Genomic DNA, 18,651 nt, shown 5'->3' with positions numbered 1-18,651 from the left:
GAGAGAGAGAGAGAGAGAGAGAGGAGAGAGAGAGAGAGAGAGAGGAAGCAGGTGAAGATCCACATAGACAGTACCCTGCTCAAGATCCAGGCCTGGGACCACTTTCAATTATTGAAAAACAATCTTTTTGGTGTTTACAAGACAGTCTTTTGTTCTTGCAGTTACCACATAGTCGTAGATGTGGTATGAGGGATTTACCTTATTTCAACATTGATTGCAACTATGACTTTTGGGGGTATATACACATGTGACACATGTGACTATTCTAATACAGACTTACTTTATTATTGAATGTTTATCATGAAAATTTTGGCCATTCACAAGAGGGAGAACAACAGGTCATACTTTCAAATCTCATTATAGCATGCACCATGGATTATCAATTCTACTGGTGTCTACTACATTTCAGAAAGTAGATGTGCCAGATGCCCAAATAATTTTAACTCGGAATAGCTATTCTTGGGGATCAAATTCAGGTCATTAGGCAAGCACCCTTACCTGCTGAGGCATCTCACCGGCCTGAAAGGCTACTGTCCTTGAATGATTTTGAATATGTTCAGAATTTGGGAGGCATTCCAAGCCTTATAAGGTAATGTGAAAATAAAAAATAGCTGGCTGTTTCAGTTTCACTCAATTTAATGTCAATTTTTAGAAATATTTATTGAACATTCACTTATATGCCAGCCGCCATGCTCCTCAATGGAGATTCAGGATAAATCCAACATGGCCCCTATGCTCCAAAGACTTATAGGCCAATAAGTCTGTTGACCTATGGACAAGTTCAATACAAAGAGGTGTAAGGTTAAATACACTGATATAAGGGAAATAGTATGAAAGATATAGTGATTATTTCTCTTTGGAGAGTGTGTGAAGGATGAGGTTGAGGAATTTAATGGAAGATAGTCCAGTAAGAAAAAAGGGTAGTCCAGAAAGCAGAGAACAGGGGGATTCAGAAAGCTATGAGAAGTTGAGCAAAAACAGTATTAAGTGGAGGGGAAGAGGCCAGATCACCAAAGGCCATGTAGGCCAGTGGAAAATTCTTGGGTTTGATCCTATCAACATTAGCAAACCATCAAAGACTTAAAGAAGGGTATAATGAATTAATAGCTTAAAAGTTTAGTATATGGAAAAGGGATTTAAATTGGCTTCTTCTCTAACAATTTTTACCTTTGTCTATCAGTTCAATTAAATGCAAACAGAAAAATAGAAACTTGTATTATGTCAACCATAAATTGTCAATAGTACCAGCAACACTTTTGAGAAACAAAAGATATCTGTGATGGGATAAGAACTTCTACCCAGGGTTGAGCACTGCCACTCTGGGGACATCTGTCTTGTACTGGAAGAGTCGATAGCACACTGGTTATCATATAGTGCCTGGGGTTCATGTTCCTCCTGATGCCCATTTCATTCTTCTTTGTAATAACAGAATAGCAATAGTATTACTAATAATACTAGTATCAGTAATGGTATTTTGCTTCAGCACTTTCATGTATATATTAAAATCTGACTCACCCCTACTGAGGCAGTTAAGTTACGTAGCAGCTATGGGGCTCTGAAAAGTCAAGCAACCCAACTCAGGGTCACAAAGCAAAAGCTGAATTTGAGCCAGCTTCATTCAACTCTAAATTCACTATAGCACTGCTCATTAGGAAGCAGATCTCAGCCATCATCGTTTTCTGCAGAATTATACCCAAGAAATATAAGCAGAGATTAGCTGACTGATGGTTTTTGACCCTATGTGACAACTGACTCTCAGAGATGACCTTATTCTGCAAAGCAGAGCACAGGTATCTGCAGGTTTCTCTGGGTGATTACTTTCTCTCTCTCTCTGTCTCTCTCTGTACACACACACACACACACACACACACACACACACACACACTTCTTTGTGATTCTACCAAGGATTTACAAAATTTACTCCCAAGATGCTAAAAACATGCGAGTGATAGGATGCATCTTAAAATGGTCAAACATTATTACTTTTTCAAGAAGGGCTATTTAAGATCATTAACTACATTTGATTATTAGATAACACTGAAACATACTTTTCAATTGTAGTGGGAAATGAGTCAGCCATGACACACTGACTGATAACTTTGGGTGAAGTAATCATAATTATTAGTAAAATAATGATAGCTAATATGACGTACTCATGTCAGATAGTGTGCTAAGGACTTTATGTGTCTGAAATCCTCACAGTAATGGTATAGAGTAGGTACCCGTAATACAAAGTAAGGAGAATGAACCTTGGACACAGTGAATGAAGTATGGAGAGGCAAGGCTGGGAGCTGAGCGTCTCCTTAACTTCAGAGCCTGTAGTTTTGAATGGTGTGTATATAGAATTTTTGGGAGGCTGGCATGATGGCTCAGTGGATAAAGATTTGCTGCCTGATGATGCAACCCTGATGACACGAGTTCAATCCCTGGAACCTACATAATGGTGGAAGAAGAGAACTGACTCCACAAACACTGTTCTTTGACCTCCACACATGTACCACCTCCCCTCCCACAATACTAGTAATAAATAAATAAAATTAAAAAAAATCTTTGCAATCTTAAGCCATTTCTGCAGGGTTATGCTTTAAGACCAAAAAAAAAAAAAAAAAAAAAAAAAAAAAAAAAAGCGTAGACTCAATATGGCTCCTGATGGCATGAAACAAACAGAAGTAAGTCACCATGTGACGTGGCTAATACATTTTTCTAAAGCCAAGGTTTTGCAAATATCAGTGGTAAAGGGGGTACACTCGAGTTTAAACCATGACAGCAATAAACATTGAAAGCTACCTTCTTTAAGGGAGAGACTCTAGATAGGCTGACTAGACTCCAGTGGGCATCCAGATACACAAACTCGACTCGATTGGCCTTAACATATATGACAGAATGCATGAAATCCAGTGGGGGGAAACCATAGGGGAGTGAGGATGGGGGAGAGGGTATATAGATAAGATGCTTTGTATGAAGTGCACAAAAAAGTCAAGAAACATATACATTAAAAAAGAAATTCAAATAAACATGTTATTTCTTCTTGGATCTATAATTTCTTCTCCTTTCTCTTTTCTCAGTAAATACTTTGTAGATGAAAAAAAGCCAAAGAAGAGGTAGGTGAGAACTTCTAGCCAAAGACGTGACCCCTCTATGAAGCGTCAAGGTCAAGTCAGAGTTTCTAGCATCCTTGAAAGGATCTGGCCCATAAAGCTTTCCAACTGCAACACCTGGAGAACTCAAGTCGTAAAGTGATGGCTCTTGTCCCCTAAAAACCCATTCACATCTCTAATGCGAGCTATTGTGTGAACACCTGCCAATGACTCTAGTGGAAAGAGAAAAGTGTCAAGTTTGGACACTGACATTCAGCCACATGCAAGTAAACAAGAAACCTGCAACAGAAACAACAGCAATGCCAACGTACCTCTCTCAGAAACGGGATTCATTGAGAAGGCAAAACTCAAGTGCACTTCTCATTGTATTCTTAATACAAAAAGTTATGAACAGGTTTTACTGTAAGTTACAGTGATCTCACGGTTACTGACCCTGACCTCAGTCCCCAGGATACTGCATAACTCAATTTCACAGAAAAATAGAAGCTCAGCTTTGTGAGGAAGGTTAGGGACCACTGAACTAATCCTCACCTGTCCACCTCTCATACATCCTCACAAGTAATATGAGCTGAGTGGCTATACCTCAGCCAAGGAAACTCCCAGACAGTAATCGGTCTTCCGAGGCAAACAATGGCCTAGCTAAACCTCTCCTTAGGAGAGGTTTCAATTTTTTTCTTTGAAAAATTTTTTAGGGGCTGGAGAGGTGGCTCAGCATATAAGAACACTGTCCTTGCAGAAGACCTGGGTTCAAATCACAGCACCCACATGGCAGCTAACAACTGTCCATAACTCCAGTTCCAGGGGATCCAACAGCCTCTTCTGTCCTCCATGGGCACTGCACGACACGGGGGCACTTACATGCAGGCATAACACTCATACACATAAAAATAAAAAAAAATTTAAATTATGTGTGTATTTATGTGTGTCTGAGAGCAGGTTTGTATGCATGAGTACAGTGCTTGTGGAGGCCAGAAGAGGGTGTCTGTTCCCCTGGAGCCTGGAGTTAAGGCAGTTGTGAGCTGCCTGAAGTGGGTCAGGTACTCTGAAGCGTACCTGGTACATGCTCTTAACCACAGAGCCACTGCTTTCTTAAAGTAACCCCAAACCACTAACAGTGCTGGCTCACCTTCCCTGGTAGAAATTAGAGGAAGGCTCATTCTCTTTCTATCCCAGAGCCTTTAAGTAACTGACTTTTTCATAATATAAATAGAATCTTGCTTCTTTGGTTCTTTCCTCTGGTGATACTTCAGAGTAATGCTGCTGTTAGCATTAATTTTTGACAATGTCTTTCCTTGGAGCCTTGTACTTACATTAATGAAAGAGCAACTTAAAAATGTTAATGACAACTAAGATTCCCTCAGCTGTCTTTACCTTTTGTCCTGTAGCTAGGATGTGATGATATCTTAAAAAGTTAGAGAAAAGTTTATCCTTAAAGAACAAAGTTATGGCAAATCAAAATGTGATGAGTGGTTCTGCTCAACAAATTCTAAGCAGTAAGTTATACAGGGTGGTATGGGGAGTTTTGCAGACACCTGAATATAAATGATGAGGTCAGGATATATGGTAACAAAGAATATGATATTCAAACACTGATGCCAAAGTACACAGTTTAATGAACTTTAAGAAAGACACAGCGTTGTGTGGGAGTGAATGCCTGTAATCCCAGCACTGGGAACACGGAGGGAGAAGGATCGGCACTTAAAGGCTAGACAGAGCTATATAGTGAGTTGGAGGCCAGCCTAGGCTAAGTAAGATATTCAACCCAAGAGACATTCATTAAGAGCCCAAGGGAAGGTTACTGAAAAGAAAGCCTGGCTACTGGCCCTTGAGAGTCTCTTTCTTCCTTCTCTGCCTATACATACTTTCACTTTAGAACTGAGCCTTCACAGACTAAGTACCTTTTGAATACTTAGAACAGTGAGCAGTACTCAAGTTCTGTTGGGGAAGAGGGTGTCCTAGAAGTTGGCATGAACATCCTGGTTTGTGTGCTGGGTGTTGGGCACTACAGTGAATATAGACAAACAAGCCTACTGGAACTTGATCCCACTAGCTGCTGAGGCTGACCAGTTCATCTCTCCAGTCTGAAGCCACGCTTGCTAGAGGACTTAAAATACTAACTTTGTCCTCTGTACACAGCGGGAAGGAGCTCCCTACGCAGGCAGAGGGGCGTCTCTGTAGAAAGGGGGTGGAACAATAGCTCTTCACTATGAAAGAGAGTAAAATAGGTGCTGATGAGCACAGACGTGGATGCTTGAAATGGAGGGGATTTTCACTTAAGAACTTTATTAAGTAGAAGGTGAGTTGGATTAAAAAGAGAAGATGGGGGAACTGGAGATGGCTCAGCAGTTAAGGTCACTGGCTGCTCTTACAGAGGACCTGGGTTTGATTTCCAACACCCATATGGTAGCTAACAACACTCTATAACTCCAAGTCCAGGGGATCCGAAGGCCTCTTCTGACTTCTGTGGGCACTGAATGACACGGGTGTACTTATGTATATGCGGGCAATACACTCACACATAAAAATAAAAAAACAAAATATTTTTTAAAAAGGGGGAAGATGTGTACAGAGAAAGGAAAGTGTCAGTCAGAGAGCTGGGGTACATTAATTGGAAAGGACATTGTAAACTGTGAAGGGCCCAAGGTTTGCCATTCTTTGCCAGTGACAACATCATACACTGCATTTTCATATATGACAGCAGAAGACCCAAGACATTTGGGAAGGAGTCAGAGGATTGTAATCACTCATAGCAAAGCAAGTGGCTGGACCATGGTGTTGGTGTTAGCTCTCTTCACCCTTAACTCCAGCGAGTGATGCAGATGGGCTTGGTAGATGCCTGCATCCTCGGTGGGCTGCATTACAGGAAAGAATACTGATTCAAATAGGGAACCTGGATCTATTCTAAAGTGAACCAACCCTTTACTGCTCAGGAAGATTCTATTCAAACAGTCTTGAAATGAACAAAAGCTAGTCAGTCTCTCTGCTCCAAAAATGTACCGAAACCCAAGACACTGTCTTGCAGCAGAAGTGTCCAGCAAACTCAGTGGGCAATGGGTCAGCTAAGCACACGTTTTAAAGCTCACTCTTGCTCCCTTCAAATATAAGCACTAGGCTAATATTCTTGCACAAGGAAAAGATAATCAGGCCATCATTTTGTAATGATCAGAAAAACTTTAAGATAACACTGATGCTTGGATATTATAACTCAAATAAAACTCAGATTCTGGCCAATGGAACTGACATCCAACTCACAGTTTATTCTTTTTCTTTTTAAACATATGAATCTTCTAGGCGTCTTTTTGAAATCTAGACCCTGGCTTGACTGAAATGTGGTCTCAGGACCAGCAGCAATGGGCTTATCAAATTTCAGATTATTCCCCAGACCTGCCATATCATAATCTTTATTTTAGCAAGCTCCCCAGGTAATCTGTAGGTGCAGTGAAATTCAGAATGAATGGATTTAAGAGTCTAGAGCAGATCAGTATCTTAGGCTATACTGTAGTAATCACCCCACTCTGCTGGAGTACCTGGAAAGCAGCCAAGGACAACAGGTAAACAAACAGAATGGTCACAGGTGCCCCATGGGCAATAGCTGGCAGATCTCTGCTTGATAGCATTGCTTTGAATTAACAACTGTATTTCAAAAAGAAATGTGTAACGTGCTTTTCTCTCTGACTTTGACTGAACCTGTGCTAGTTCCTAGAGCTTCACAGCTCATTCCTCTGTGATCCCTTATCAGTCACTGTAATTAACCAAGCTTTCCTACTTCTCCAGACTGACATCAAAATAACTGGTGAGTAGTGCCTACAACCCATTTTCTTCCTCTTCTGATATTTGAAGTGACACGTGTACATCTCCAGCTGTTGATTCTACTTCCTTTTCTGTATGATTTGTCAAAGACAGAGACTTGGCAATCACAAATGTTTTCTCAGATCCCGGATGAAGTCGTCTGTCCGGGCTAGCAGATAGAGTCTGCTTATCTTAGACCTACATTCCTTTTCCAATATTGACTTTAGTATTTCTAATCTGAAGATGGTTCTTCTTGCCAAAGATTATGTAGAAAGGAAAGGCCAGAGTCGGGAGGAGAAATTAGGGTGCTAAACAGAATGAGTGGAGTTTAAGGTCCTCATATCCAGATATCAGACAAACATAAACAAGGAAAAGCATGTCTATTACTAATAACCACCAACATGGTGAAAAATGTTAAGGACGAAAGTGTCTAAATGAATGATTTTGTTGTTTTTGTTATTTTGAATGCAGCCTTGGCTAGCCTGGAACTCATACTGTAGACCAGGCAAGTCTTTAATTCATAGAGGATCCACCTGCCTCTGCCTCCTCAGTGCTAGGATTAAAGGCATGCGCCACCATGCCTGACCTATTTTATTATTTTATTTTATTTTATTTTATTTTATTTTACAGGATCTCATGTTGCAAAGGGCAACCTTGACATTGGTACTGTAGCCAAGTTTGACTTGAACCCTGATCTTCCTGCCTCTACCACCTAAGTGGGGGCCCACATGCACATGCCACCACACTTGACTCTCTTTGTGTTTCTATACTGAATAATCGATCTCTTCTCTATGTATGTAAACTCACCATCCTGTATTAAACTGATAGCTGCTGACTTGGCCTTTTCCATTCAGATGAAGAGTGACAAAAGCATCTGAGATGCAATTACTGCCCAAAGCAAGATGGATGTGGAAATTTTCTGTATTTTCAACAAATTTTCATATAAATGTCTTCTAAGTTTACACATTTAAAATGCAATAAGTACGTTCTAAGAAGCTTCTTGAAACTGCTTATCTGTTGACCACAGTCCTAGGAGGTAACAAGAGGAAATTACATGAAAGATTTTTTTTTTTAATGACTTGACTATACAGACACAAACTTTTGGAACAAAGGCAAGATCTTATCTGCTGAAGGTTCATTTTGGCCTATAGGGCTCCAGCGTGGCACACAGCCATAATCAAGGGATTGCAGTTGTGTTTTCCCTATGAATATGCAAACACCTGATTGATTAGCAGCACAGCAAACATTACACTCAAGAAGCCCAGCTTTCTAATGTGATTCCTTGTTACCCAACAGTTGGCCAAAGCACCTATGGCCTGAAATGAAACCATGGAAACATATGGCACTTTTCCTTTAGCTGATGGCAAATCCATAAGACCAATAGCCAATAGTCACTGAGGAATATTATATACTAGGGACTATGCTAAATACTTTTCAAATATTATTTTATTTAAAATCCCAGTAAGTACCTTATTGTCCCAATTTTATAGACAGCATGGCTAAGCCATAGGAAGAGTGAAGAGGCTGGAACCAAAATCCAAACAAAAGCTGAGAGGTCAGGAGGCGGCCCATGGGGGACAAAAAAGGTATTGAAAAAAGGGGAGGGAGGAGAAAACATTTTAAAGACAATATATTCAGGAGATGGACTGTAAGAAATAAATAACAAATATACAATACAAATCAAAACAGTTTCTAATAACATATATTACACACACGCACACACACCACCACCACCACCACTAGTAGCAAAAGGGGTGTGAATAAACGAACTTAACATGCTAAATAACCTCTTTGATTACTGGTACAACAATGGATATTTATTCCCACTGGCTTAAGAGTTTTGATGTGTGTCTGCTGCTCCACGTATAGATATTCACAATACAACAATGCCTGGACGATACTAAGTATTTAATGAAATTTTTTTTGCTGAACAAATGAATGAATGAATGTGTCCCACAAATGACTGTCTCAGAGAGCAGCTTATCTACTCTATGAGAAATACACTTTCGTAGTGCTTTAAGAGCCTATGTTTGTAATACTGATGAAACAAGCTGGCATTTCTTGAATGCTTACAGTATATGCATCATAAGCTGTTTTATGTTTTTATACATATTTTATACATATAACTCATTCAGTCCTCAAACACACCTATGACAAAGGTGCTGCTATGGTCCTATGGTCCTGTACTGTACAGAAATAGAAGAATTGTACAGGGGAGAGAGAGAGAGACAGAGCGAGAATGAATATGCATCCTGTTATGGAATCGTCTCTATCATCATGAGTTTACATGTTGGTTAGAATTGTTTGAGAGCTGATGAGATGGCTCAGCAGGTAAAGGTACTTGTCACCAGGTCTGCCAACCCGAGTTCAATTTCCAGGACTCACACAGTGGAAGGAGAGAACTGACTCCCCTAAGTTGTCCTCTGACCTCCACATACGCGCCATGGCATACACACGTACCTACCCTTGCACAAAATAAAAATAATAAATGCAATAGAAATTAATTTTTAAAAGTTGTTTGAAATTTTTTTCCTATAATTCTATACACAGAAATTTAAATTTTTAATAAAATACCTTCAAGCAAAAAAAAAAAAAAAAACGTTGCTTGGGAAGTTAGGGAATCAAGGGTATCAGAGATAATCTGCCACTTCCCTTTCTAGACTGTGAAGTTGAGGAAGAGGAATCTCTCACTTGTAGTTATAGACTTAGTGGAAACACAAAAGTAGCACCTAAGGGTGCCACATATTCCATCCTGATTCTATAACACAGACTCATATAAACAACTGGAGTAGGGCAAAGTTCACATATAGAAGACCTGAAAGTTATTACCTGTACTATATTATTTATTATACATACAAAGCAAAGAGAAAAAGAATAGGAAAGTTAGAACAGACTAGAGAAATATTTTTGAAGAAAATCAAATCTTAATAGGTGTTCTCTCTCTTTAAAAAAAAAAAGGGTATTAACAAGGCTAGGGAGGAGCACATCTACAAAGTTTTGCAAAAAAGTAAGGTAGAGATATGTAAGGTGGAGCTTAGGGGCAGAGTGAGGGCCAAAGAGCATAAAAAAGAGAGGCAGGAAAACAGCCTGTGGGGGATTGGGGACAGGGGATTTTAATTCAGGCCTCTGGGTGTTACAAAGAAAAAAAACCTTCTAAAATAATTAGAAATTGATTTCCTTTTAAAAATAACAGCTTAATCAAAACTAGCACTCAGACTTATTCCAGACCTTTAATATATACAAACAGACAAAAAAATCAGTCTATTTATGTGAAATGAATGGGTTTGGCAATGCTCATCCATTCCTTTTGGATGTGTCTAAGTGACAGCACACTCTGCAGTTGGATCTAGCCGTGACGATCAATACCGAGTATGAGGAGGACAAAATGAGCAGAGACAGCCGCACTCCACTTGCCTCATGTATCAGCAGTCTGCTTTACTCCCATTTTTGCAATATTCCAATATCCCGACAGCTTAGAAAACTGGTCCTCAACTTTTTGACTCAGAGAGGCTCCAGTTGAGAGAAAGACATGGATTAACCAATGGTGCTAAGAAGGTCTGCATCTCAACTGAGCATCCCACAATCTTCTCCTCTTTACCCAGAAAAGCAAGGGGTGGGGGAGCAGGATTCACTACCAGGCTGTCTTTTCAAAGTCTGTTCATCCCCTACCTAACTCCCATCATCAATGTCAACTGAAAATCAGTTTCTACTTAATGACATACACTTTTAAAATTAAATATCAAATTAAGAATATGAACAACTTAAGGATGGATCCTGAGTTCCAAACCTCTCCAGGACAGTGCTACCCAAAGCCTATCTGAACTGAAGGCAGGAAGAAAGGCAGTGACTGGGCCATCAGAGCATGTGGTTTATAAGAGCTGTGACTGGAGTTTGCCATTTGTGATCATGTAATCTTTGGTATGAAGATTTGAACAATAAGATCGCATCACATTGGAGCAGGGAAGCATCCGTGTAAAGCATTTGAGACATATGTCTGAGGGCCTGAGTTTAAATCCCCAGAGCCCACATAAAGCCAGGGATGATAGTGCACATCTGTAATCTCAACACTCCTAGGTGAGATGGCAGGAAGAGAAAGGAGAATTCTAGGAAGCTCAAGGATCAGCCAGCCTGGTGCACATAGTAGCAAACTATAAAAAAGAAGCCCTGTCTCAAAATATGGTAGAAAGCAAGAGCTGTCCCTGACTACCACACATACAATGTGGCTATGCACCCACACTCAAAATATACATGTATATAAATACACACACACATACATACACACACTACCACCACCACCACCACCACCACCACCACCACTACCACCTAACCATGACCAAAATTTTTCTGTATTATTTAGGAAAATGTAAAGGAGTTGTTGAAAAAACTGTCAGCATGCTTAGCATTTCCATGCTTGAATTCCTGAGGCAAATGGTTAAAAACAAAACTGACTCATTTTGTATAATTATATACAGCCAATTTCCCTAATGTCTCAGTAAAGACTTATTCCAACACAACTGCTTCTAGATCATAATTACCTTCTGAGTATTATAAGGAAGGAAACATTATTTTGGATCAGAAATGACTGTAGGAATAATTATATCACATATATTGATTATTTTAGTATGTGTATATGATGTGTGTGTGTGTGTGTGTGTGTGTGTGTGTACACCCAGTGCACGTTTTGAGGTCAGAGGACAGCTTTCTAGAGTCAGTTCTCCTTCTACCTTGTCTGAAGCAGGGTCTCTTGCTGTTTCCACTGGTGTGCTGCGTACTCTAGAGTAGCTGGCTAGTGAGCTTCCAGATGATTCTCTTGGCTCTGCCTCCCATCTCTGGGTAGGTATGTTGGGAGTACAGATGTGTGCCACTGCATCTAGCTTACTCTGTGGTTTCCAAGGACTGAATTCAGGTCCTCAGGATTGGGATTGCATAGCAAGTGCTTTTACCCAGGGAGCCAGCTCCTCAGTCCTGTTATGTGTTTTGTTATTGTTGTTTGGTTTGTATTCTGAGGCAGTCTTTCTATGTAGCCAAGGCTGGCCTGGAACTTAAAATCACTAAGCCTCCACTTCCCAAGTGCTGATATAACCAGCCTGTGCCACCACATCTGGTCAGATATTTATTTTTAAATATGCTCTGCTAAATATTTCCATATCTTTGGAACTTAAAAGTGCCAGAGAGTAAGAAATGACCATGGGAAAATCACAAACACATTTAACTAAAGAATCTTCAAGGAAATTGAAAAATCTATGTCACTATGATTTTTCCAGTTCCCCAGTAGAGGGCAACTTCTATACACTTTGACAGTTAAAAATGCTCAAATCCATGCATGCCATATTAGTAAGAATTGCTAGATGTTTAAACTAAAACAATGGATTTCCACTAATAGGTAGCTATAAAGTAGCATAGACTTTTAACTAAATAGGAATTGAATATATCTAATGACTAATTAGCATTATGATTCATTTAAGTGTACCTGTAAGAATTTTAAACATTGCAACCATTAGTTCATATGATAGAATTATCAGTAACTAAAATATAAAAAGGAATCAATCAGTGTACTGCTCTTATGACCCACTGATTGAATTTCACTGTGCCTGTATTCTAAACGAATACAGACAAATACATTTTCTTTTAATAAGAATAGAGAAGCCGGGCATGGTGGTTCACGCCTGTAGTCCCAGCACTTGGGAGGCAGAGGCAGGTGGATTTGTGAGTTCAAGGCCTGCCTGGTCTACACAGTGAGTTCCAGGACAGCTGGGGCTACAGGGAGATCCTGTCTCAAAAAGACCAAAAAAAAAAAGAAAAGAAAAAAAAGAAAACATACAAATGGGACGTGCTCAAATGCTGAAAGTTATAACGAGTGCTTTCGGTGTTATAAAATTTGAACCAATTCTTATCAGTGTTCATATATTAATGACATTGGGCATAAGAACACGTGTATATATGGTGTGTGTATGTGTGTGTGTGTGGTGTATGTGTGTGTGGTGTATGTGTGTGGGTATGTGTGTGTATGTGTGTGTGTATGTGTGTGTGTGGTGTATGTGTGTGTGTATGTGTGTGTGTGTATGTGTGTGTGTGGTGTATGTGTGTATGTGTGTGTGTATGTGTGTGTGTGGTGTATGTGTATGTGTGTATGTGTGTGTGTGTATGTGTGTGTGTGGGGGGGTCTAAAGTTAATGATGGGTATTTTCCTCAGTTGCTTTTCTCTTTATTTATTGAGGCACGGTCTGTGGCTGAACCTGGAGCTCACAGATTCTGGCTATTCTAGCCAGCCACCTAGCCTTGGAGGCACCCATCTCTGTCTCTGCCATGCTGGCCTGGCTTGTAGGTAGTCAGTTACAAGACAAGCACTTTCTCTACCTAGCCGTTTCCTGGCCCCTCATTTGACACTTTCTTACCAAGTGCTTACTATGTGGCAGATACTGTGAAGGACATAGACTGACAAAATTCTCTGTCTTCTTCAAGTTTTTATGTATGTACAAAAGAAGAGAAGGGATGGGGATGGGAGGGGAGGGGAGGGAAAAAAAGTAACAATGAAAAGGCCGTATCACAAAGTTTTCTAAAAAGATAAACCTGTACGATGGGTACCTTACCTTATCTCATAATAATATTTTTTTATTAAAAAATTAGTGGTTTTAATATGGAGGAGTATTACAAGGAAAAATGAAATGGTTTATTATTTTAACACTCATTGACCTTACATAAAACAGTACAAGAATCCCAGTAGAAAAATCTTAGTTGTACAGGAAAGTAGAAAAGATGAAAGGAGTTTCTAGTACCCGACTAAACTGAGAGACATTCTGGTGACTCCTCACAGAAACAAAATAGCACACAGTGTTTTACCCCAAAGCTAGCCTTTGTAAATTAGTCAAATTTAAAGCTTTCTTATGAAAATCATGTTATCCACTGGATTCTGCACAGGGCTTTATCTTTCCTTACTTAACTATATTTCTTAGCGGTCTTTTCAAAAAAGGATCTATAAGTATATTTCATTCTTTAATTGGACTCACATTTTTTAAAACAGAATCATTTTATCCATCTATAAATTCCTCATAATTCTAACACATAAAGTGATTATACAATTTTGTCTGAAGTTGATAAGTGCTGTGGTATGTGGTGTTGACTGGTAAAATATTTGAGGATAGGATTCATCAACTTTAGAAGCAGCCTGGGAATATGGCCTTTAATTGATTGTAGAATGACAGAAAATTAAAGGATAAAGCACTTACATGAGACAGAAAACATATCAGTAGTTCTATTAATTTACCTACAATGCAATAGTCTTTTTGATGAGTATTTCTGGTTGTGAACTGGAAATGCTAATCATTTATTTTAGTCAGAAAATTTTTATAATAGATGCTCTATTATCATTATTGTAGAGTTCCACCTGATGTTTTCAATTACATGAGTAAGAATTGGTTTATATCACTGTATTTGTACTGCTTAAGCCACGTATTTACTTTCATGACATACTAGATTTAAAATGTGGTCAATGGATTTTTTAAATATGCAAAAGAAAACCCAAGGCACTAGGTGGCGCTGTGGGACCTTCCAGGTAAAGCACCACTGCCAGGGCCTGCACTTGACAGACTGTTGTGGTTGATTCTGTATATTTAAATGCATATTAAATAGTCTGTGTTTATAATCCAATGTCACCCTCATAATAAAAGCAACAATGCTAAAGCAAAGTTTTGATAGGCGATCTCTTTGAGGAAGATGCAACTACCTTTCCTAATTCCAACGTCCTAATTCCTCTGTGTGTATGTGTGTTTAATTTTCATAAAATAAATGCATTTTCTTGAAGCATGTTTCTTAATCAACCATTATTTCCTATTTACTTTACAGATACCTTTTTCATGCATCTAAGAATAAAATAAGTCAGAAATTTTTTTGCCAAAGAATTTTTCATTAGGTGATTTCTTATGTCATAGTGCATATTGTAATCTTCTTGGATTCTATTTTTGTTCTCCCTGATGTGGCTGCTTGATGTGGAGCAGTCAGTTTGCTAAGGTTAAATATACATTTAAGTGGATCACAGGTAAGAAAATAAAGGGGCCAACAGAAGAAACAGACAATACATGCACTCAAATTCAGATGAAAATACATACAAACACACAGGCCCCATATGCCCATACACTTCTATGCAAGCTGAAGAAAGCCTGTCCTCTTCATGTGGCCAGTGGACCACTCATTCATGCCCCCTGACTGAGCCCAACATGCTCCTAACCATTTACCAATGAGTGACACATTTCACAGGTAACTCAGATCAAATTGAGTGCAAGTGACTTGTCATCTGCCCTTCTAGAATGTTTTATTATGTATGCCTGCCCCTTCTTAATGAACAAGTGTTAGCGGTGATTTGTAAAATAAAGTATATTGTTCAAAAGCATGTATTGTTCATAATGAGCTACTGGCTCAAAAAAAAAAAAAAAAAAAGGAGTCTTTTTCCATTGGCATGGTCTTCCTCACTGAGAGTACTTTTAAGATTGTGAAGAGGGGAAACCACCATCAACAAAGTACTTAATGCTATATGGGTAGAAACATGATTAGGACAAATTTTAAAAGGGTAGAATTTATCCTCATTAACAGTGGGGGATGGGGGTAGAGCTTAATATTATAGGTAAACAGTATGATTAAAAGGAATAAAAATGAATATTTATCAAATGTAACAAAATTCACATAAGGAATGTTGTTTCTGAAGCCTGTCAAGGAATGATGCCAAACTCATTTGTATGCGGTGTATCACGCCAAACAGTTTCAACTGCCTTCAGAAGGCACTTCCATGCCACCTTAGAAAATATTAGGAGACGGGGACATTTCTGAATGTTGAAGGACCAGAGAACAACCCTCCTGTTACTTTAGCTCTATACCTCACGAATCAGACTTCTTGAGAGATAAAGAGTGAAACAGCGGTCTCCAGGCGAGGAGCTGTGTCACAGAAAGCAAAGTGACCTGATGCTCACAGGAAGCCATGTGGGAATCACAGTTTACTTTGAATGGGGAATTAGCCTTATATCAGCAACCAAGGCAAAAAAGATCCCGTTTCTGGAATTTCAAATGCTGTATTGTCAAACACAGGTGTCTCTCTACCAGCACTAAGAATCATTTGGAATTTGTAATGGGCTCAAATGCAGATAGACAGGAAGGGGTGAGAAGCAGAAATAGATGAGTGCCACGCTGCCTCAATTCCTTCACCCCAACTTGTTAGGACAACTGCACGCTCACTCAAACGAGAGTCTTTGGGCTTAAAAATCATCTTATTGCCGGGTGTGGTGGCGCACGCCTTTAATCCCAGCACTCCGGAGGCAGAGGCAGGCGGATCTCTCTGAGTTCAAGGCCAGCCTGGTCTATATAGTGAGTTCCAGGACCGCTGGGGCTACAGGGAGACCCTGTCTCAAAAAGACCAAAAATAAATAAATAAATAAATAAATAATAACCTTATTGTAAAACCATTCACCTTCTTCTGAAATAGCAGTTCTCACAGTGTGGTGGTCCAGGGTCCCATGGGTCCCTTTGGCCTTTATTGAAGGTCAGAGAGATAGTTAAAAAACTACCTTCAAAATAACAGTAATGTCCACTTTATTTGTCTTTTCTACTTTTGGGACCTCACGATAGCACATGGAATTTTCCAGAAGCTAGGAGACATGTGATGCTGCAGCAGAGTTAATACAAAAAGTGCTTTCTGGCGGCTGTCTAATGCTAAGCTGGACATGAAAGAGATTTGCCAAATGTAAAACAATGATATTCTTCTCACTAGCTTTTGTTTTTGTTTAGAGACTGTAGTTATTTTTCATAAAAGTACATGTTTACAGACCATAAATTTGGGCATTTTATTTTATTTTTGGTCTTTTTGAGACAGGGTCTCCCTGTAGCCCCAGCGGTCCTGGAACTCACTATGTAGACCAGGCTGGCCTTGAACTCACAGAGATCCGCCTGCCTCTGGCTCCCAAGTGCTGGGACTACAGGCATGTGCCACCACACCTGGCTGGGCATTATTTTTTAGTTAATGCTTTTCCAGTTTTCATTTCAAATATGCTAAATACAGACAGATAAAACCCACATTAAAAAAAACAAAAAACAAAAAAAACAACTCTCTGTGATCCTCAGCAATGGTATGAATGTAAAGGGATCCAAAAAGTCTGAGGTGCTGTTCATGAGGGAATCTGCTCACATCTTGGTATAATTTGATATGAACCCGGAGCTTCCTTCAGAAGGAGATGTGGTCAGGAGATTGCAGGAGGCATTGTTATGGGTAGGGCAGCCCCATGACTTGATGCAAATCAAATGCACTGGGTTCGCTACAGGCATATATGGGACAATCCAAGTAGAAGAGGGAACAGAGGACTCAAGAGTGAGCAATGGCGAATGTTTTGCTTTCGACACTTAGTTTGGGATCAATGCCTTACCTCAGAATGGCCATTTCGCTCCCTTTCTCCTGTTGCTTATACTCTGGGAGTCTCCAACCCAGTCTCTACACTGAATCTCAAACTTTCACTAATTTCCCACCTAGTCATTAAATAATGCTACCATTTCTGTATGAGCTGCTCCTGCCACCCCTGGGTGCTTGACCCATTACCTTGACTGAGCTATGCTTCCTTCCACATGCAGATACCAGCTTCCGTTATCAGTGAGGAAGCCTTCCGGCCAGTATCAGTTCCCACTGAACACACAGGCTGGGGCACCATGATCTCTGCTGCAGCACTCATCACGGTTGCAATCCTCTGTTTAGGCACTTTTTTCATGGGCTGGGGATGCTGTTCAGTGATAAAGTGCTTACCTAGGATGCACAAGGTCCTGGATGAGATCTCCAGAGCCACAGAGGAACCATTTCTACCTTTGCTGGCCTGTAAGTCCTAGGAGGGCAGGGACCATGCTCCTTTTTGCTTCATCTTCTATTCTTGTTCTTAAAATAAGACTCAATCTGGGGTTGCTTTGTGTGTGTGTGTGTGTGTGTGTGTGTGTGTGTGTGTGTACACGTGTGCAGATACTTGTGGAGGTGAGAGGTCAGTATCTTACTTTACTGCTTTCCACCAATATTTTTTGAGACAGCATCTCTCACTGGTTGCTTACCTGTTTATCAAGGCTAGCTGTTCAGCAAGCCTTAGGCAGCATCCCATTTTCTGGACCTCAGCACTGGGGTTACAGGTGCATGCCACCATGTCCAGCCTTTTATGCAAGTGCTGAGGATCTGAACACAGGTCCTCATGTTGCCCATCAAGCACTTTACCAATGGAACCATCTCCCCAGCCAGCCCTCTCAATCAAGGTTTTTGAATGAAGGAATAATTTCTTGTTTCTAGAACCGATTAATAATTATAACAGCACCTATAGACAGTATTCACTAAACATGCTTGCAAGACACTATGCACATTGCAGGTACAACAGAGTTCTGAAACAAGCCAAAGGATGGGGTATGGTTACTATCCTCATTACAGAGGAAGAAGCCACTTCACACAAAGCTTACCTACCTAATTTGCCCAAGTTCAAAAGTGATTCTTGAAGTCAGGGTTTGAAAAATCTTAAGCCCATGGCTGTATATGGCAGCTCAGTTCTTTTATGGATGAAAAAAAAAAGCATTTATGGACCTACCCTCCATTTATATGGCTGGAATTGAAAATTATTTCTCCAGGAAATCAGTAACTAATTTACAAACTTAAGCCAATTTGCAAACTAAGGCTTAATTAGCACCCTGTTTTTAATATGCTTAAACTACAGAATATGCTCTGAAATTAAACAGTATTTAAAAACAATTTTAATACAGACATTTT

General features: G+C 39.8%; 1 protein-coding gene across 5 annotated transcripts in view; it reads right to left on the bottom strand.

Moving 5' to 3' along the window:
* The window catches only part of Slc10a7 (solute carrier family 10 member 7), a 276,689-nt gene that overhangs the window by 75,563 nt on the left and 182,475 nt on the right, over positions 1-18,651 (bottom strand). The window lies entirely within an intron of this gene.

The sequence above is a fragment of the Nannospalax galili genome, unplaced genomic scaffold (assembly GCF_000622305.1).
Source record: "Nannospalax galili isolate Female #2095 unplaced genomic scaffold, S.galili_v1.0 scaffold1272, whole genome shotgun sequence".
NCBI classification, from domain to species: Eukaryota; Metazoa; Chordata; class Mammalia; order Rodentia; family Spalacidae; genus Nannospalax; species Nannospalax galili.
Note: the sequence above shows the minus strand (reverse complement) of the source record. Positions and strands in the feature narration are given on the sequence as shown.